Here is a 5,565-nt window from a genome sequence, read left to right on the forward strand (position 1 = left end):
ATTCTAATTTTCAGAGTCCAAACAAAAATTTTGTGTGAGAAAATATATTAAATATATAACCATTGAAATAAATACTGATGTTGATAAATTAAAATAAAATGTATATAAATTCTATTAAAATTGTACAGTTAGACATGTTGATTAGTATTAGTGGTGTAGTTGAATTCTGTTAAAGAAATTCGATTATTTTTTTTCTTTTTTTTTGTAACTATAATAAATAGTATACAGTATTTTTTATATTGTCATGATTGTTTATTCAATTCAATCACTGAATATTCATCGATCTCTCTTTCCTTCCTTTTTCAATTTTCAATTTCCTTCTCTTCTTTCACTACTACTTAGAGTAGAAATTGCAATTCAATTTTCTTTAGCATCACATTCTAGTACTATTTTACATAGTATCAAAGCTTGTTGAATCATGAAAAACAATGACGACAAAAGTTCGAAACCAAATGATGGATCTGAAACTGCTGCCAATTTTAAAAAGTTTACGACATTCATGAAGCAATTCTCTCAGATTCAAGTACAATTTAATAAGTCACCTTCAGCGATGCTTATATCAGATTCTTTGAGTCCTTATTTCTTGAATCTAGCAGAAAGTTCAGAAACAACACTCATTTCTCTCCCACTCACACCTCATAATTATTATCAGTGGTCTCATGATACGTGAAGAACTCTCAGATCTAAGAATAAAGTAAAGTTTCTTGATGGATTAATAATCAAACCAGTGGAGCATGAACCAAAATATGAAGCGTGGGATCGATGCAACAATTTTTTCGTTTCCTGGATCAATCTGTCTCTTAGTCTAGAAGTTACAAAGAGTATCATGTGAATCACTTCATCAGCTGCGGATCTATGGAATGACTTGAAGAATTAATACTCTCATGGTGATGTTTTCAGAGTTGCTGCTTTGAAAGAAGAATTCTATGCTGCTAAACAAGGTGATCTCTCTATTACTTCCTATCTTGCACAATTAAAGTCAATTTGAAAAGAATTTGAAAGTCTTAGTGCTATTTCTAGCTGTATATCTTGCTCAAATAATTGTACTTGTGGATTAAAAGTTGTTAGAGAATATGCTTCAGAGGAATTTGCTACGAAATTTCTGAGAGAATTAAACGAGTATGTAGTATGCTGGTGTGAGGTCTCAGATCATGCTGTTGAACCTCTTCCAAATATAGATACTGTTTTGGCTATGCTAACACAGCAAGAACGATAACTATCTACTGATCTATTGGACAACAAAATTGTAGCAAATGTTCTTGATGTGCAGCAATCCTCAGGAGGAACTCAATCTACTTTCTCCAAAGAAAAAGGGAAAGGAAAGTCCAATTCTACCGCAGGCAAAGAAAGTAAATCGCAGAAAATCTTTGGCAAAGGTTATACATCTAAGCAATGTACCTATTGTAACCAAATTGGACATTTAATTGATAATTACTACAAGAAAAATGAATTTTCAACACACTAAAAATAGAAAACAACTAATCATATTAACACTGAAGGTGAAATTGAAGATTTAGGTGTTGATATGGCTAATTCTGGTCATGAAAAAAGGAATAATGAAGTTCAGCTTACTCTAACTCAAGACCAAAGAGATACCTTAATAGCTTTATTGCAGCAATCATCCATCACAGCTTCAAGTAATGTCAACCACATCACTTTTTCTACTACCTTAACTCAACCAAAAGATAGACTCATTCTTAGTGTATCATGTTTTTTTTTAGATTCTTGATAGTGGTGCCACTGATCATGCTTATTTCATCTAAGAATTTTTTGAAAATTTTCATGCATATTAAATCAGTTTTAGTAAATGCACTTTATGGGTCGAAAATAACTACAGATATTTGTGGAGCTGTGTAGTTGACAGCAAATTTGATCCTTACTAATGTTCTGATGATACTTTACTTTAAATATAATTTAATTTCTGTTTCAAAACTTATAAAATCATTGCATTATGAAGTCAGATTCACTAATTCTTCTTGTGAGATACATGAGCTTCCATCTTTGAAGATGATTGGACAAGCTTAAGTCATTGGTGATCTCTATGTGATTGAAGCAACACCTCAATAATTGTTCTGTCCTTCTGTTAAAGCTTTCTTTACTTCACTCAGTTTACAGTAAAATTAGGATTTAGAATTTCTTTGGCATGCCAGATTAGGCCATTTGCCTCATACTAGGATATTGCATTAAAAGAGGTAAATACCAAATCGGTACCTAAAAGATTATGGCACTGACAAAAATGATACCTGACTTTTGTTATTGACAAAATAGCCCATGAAAGATTTTAAAATTTAACAAAATCATCCAACCATGAAAGGACCACGTCACAGTAAATGAAAAATGCTAATGTGGTCGTCGAAAGAGGGTTCCGATGATGGCAGAGATCTCTGGCGACCTTTTTCTTTTTCTTCTTCTTCGTGTTCGCTACTTCTTCTTCAACATGCCACTGTGTCCCCTCCCGCCATGGCAGCTGAAGAAGACCGCTATGGCACACCGCTGCACCTCACCATGTTCTTCGTGTTTGCCGCTTCTTCTTCTTCAACACGTCACTACGTCCCCTTTCGCCAAACCGCCATGGCATGCCGCTGCGTCCCCTACCGCCATGGCAATACCTCGCTGTGTTCTCGTGTTCGCTGCTTCTTTTTCAACACATCGTTGCGTCCCTTCTGCGTCCCCTCTGCCATGACATCACCTCGCCGCTGCGTCCCCTTCCGCCATGGCAAAGAAGAAGAAGATCAGAAACGTCGCTGGAGCTCTCTGCCATCATCGAAGCTCTCTTCCGACGGCCAATCAGCGTTTTTTGTTCACTGTGATATCATCTTTTTTTGGTTGGGCGATTTTGTCAAATTTTAAAATCTTTCAGGGACTATTTTGTCAATAACAAAAGTCAGGTACCGTTTTGTTAGCGTCAAAATTTTTCGGGTACCAATTTAGTATTTACCTCTACATTAAAATAATTATTTTCATTCATAAAATAATTATTTTCATTCATAAAATACATTAATTCTTCTCATATCTGTTATTCTTGCTATTTTGCAAGACAAAAGAAGCTTCCATTTACTATTAGTAATACAAAGTCAGAAAAATATATTTGATTTGTTGTATATAAATATATAGGGACCACTTTCAATCATTTTCACATCTGGATACAAATATTTTTATTTACCATTGTAGAAGATAAAACTATATTCATTACATGGACATACTGCATGAAATTAAACTAAAAAGTAAGAAAATTGATTCAAGATTTTATTCAATTAGTTCAAACTCAATTCGATAAAAATGTTAAATGAATTTGAAGTGACAATGGCCTTGAATTTAAAATAGACTCTTATTACCTTTCAAAAGGAATCGTCTAAACTCAATTCGATAAAAATGTTAAATGAATTTGAAGTGACAATGGCCTTGAATTTAAAATAGACTCTTATTACCTTTCAAAAGGAATCGTCTATGAAATCTCTTGTATTGAGACTCCACACAATAAAATGGTGTTGTGAAAAGGAAACATCAACACATATTGAATATAGCACGAACACTTCTTTTTCACTTAAATGTACCCAAATATTTCTAACAATATGCAATGCAATATTTAGTACACATCATGAATAGATTATTATTTAGTGCTGCTCTCAAAAATCAAACTCTTTATGAAGCATTGTTTAGTTCAAAATCAGATTTAATGCATTTAAAGGTGTTTGATTTTTTAACCTTCGCATGCACACTTACTAGTGAAAGACAGAAATTAGATTCAAGGTCTAGAAAGTGTGTTTTTTTGAGCTACAAGCCTGGAATCAAAGAGAGTATACTCCTGGATTTAAAAACTAAAAAAATCTTTCTCTTCCGAAATACTGAGTTTTATGAATTGATTTTATTTTTTAAACAATCTTTGTCCACTGAAACTGTTATTGATAATCCAACATTTTCACCAGTTGAACAAAACACTAATTTTGATTCTCATTCACGTATGGATCATTTTCTTATTTTTCATGATTTAGACCATTTTAAATCTGTTTTATCTACTGCATCAACTACAACTTCTGATAATCAATTTCAAACTTTCACACCTACTAACATTTTTACTAAATTTCTATCCCAAAATCTTTTGCTTACCTTAATTTTGTTCAAACTGTAATTACTTGATCTACATAAATCAAGTACTTCCAGCTTGCAGGAGGATGAAATAAATATTGATGTTAATAAATTAAAATAAGATGCGAATGAATTCTATTAGAATTGTATAGTTAAATACACTGATTAGTATTAATGGTGTAGTAAAATTCTGTTAAAAAAATTTGATTATTTAATTGTTTTCTTTATTTTTATAAATATAAATAGCGTACAATATTCCTTATATTATTATGGGTGTTTATCCAATTCAATCACTCAATATTTATTAATCTCTTTCTCCTTCCCTTTTCAATTCTCAATTTTCTTCTATTATTCCATTGCTATTTAGAGCAGAAATTACAATTCAATTTTTTTTAACATCACATTCTGGTACCATTTTATAATCATGGCATATTTTTGCCGGTTAAGTTGAACTTTGAAATACCTTTTACTTTAAAGTTTTTAAATAAATAATCCTATTTAAAAAATAACTATTAAAGTATATATACGTGCACCCACATAAATAACTCGAGTAGATAAGAGTACGCTGGCATAATAGTTGCATCTAATTACGTAGAGCTTTCAATTTTTAGAGGAAGACAAAAGAGCAAACCAATGATTTTAGGTTGCGATAATGCACCAACCAATCATTTCAAGGATAGGGAAATAGACATTTCATTACGTCATTATACGCATGATCAATGCTTTTAGGTCCATTTATTTAGTTGGAAAATAAGAAGGAGCCATTACGTGAAATGATAATGACCCTTAATAACAATAATTCTTATATGTTTCATATAAATATTTCATTGTTTGAAGCCTAACTTACTGTTTCATAATATTCTTCTATCCTTGGTATTACAAAAAATTTTCTAAAATATCAAGATATATATTAAGCCTTAATAGTTTGAATTTTAAACTACATATTGACACTAAAATAAAATTAAATATATACTGATAATTATTTTAACTGCATTGCAACTAAATACAAAGTATCAGAAAGAGTGAATGAAAAGAGATAAATTATAATTTTAGGTGATAGAATATATTTAAATTTCTCAATTATGTTTTAAAGTTTATATTCTTTTAAAATTAAACAATTATATTATTTAATGTAGAATGTAGACACTATATATATATACTACAACAAAACAGTATTATTTACGACAGTTTATTTCTTATTTAAAGATAATTTTAACCATCAATAAAGTTTTTCACAACAATTATAAAACTGTTGTAAATTTGAACCTGCAATTTTATACAATTATTAGTAAAACTGTAGCTAAATAATTTGCAACGCTTTTGAAAATATCAAACCGTCGCTAATTTGTAATATTTATTGGATATTCTTTTATTATCTTTTGCTGCTGTGTTATCTTCCCATCTCTTCTCTCTTCTCATCTTGAACGGCTATTAAGATTTTGAAAGAGAAATAGAAAATAAGAAAAAGAACGAGAGATA

This window comes from Arachis ipaensis, chromosome B02 (genome assembly GCF_000816755.2).
Source record: "Arachis ipaensis cultivar K30076 chromosome B02, Araip1.1, whole genome shotgun sequence".
Taxonomy (NCBI): domain Eukaryota; kingdom Viridiplantae; phylum Streptophyta; class Magnoliopsida; order Fabales; family Fabaceae; genus Arachis; species Arachis ipaensis.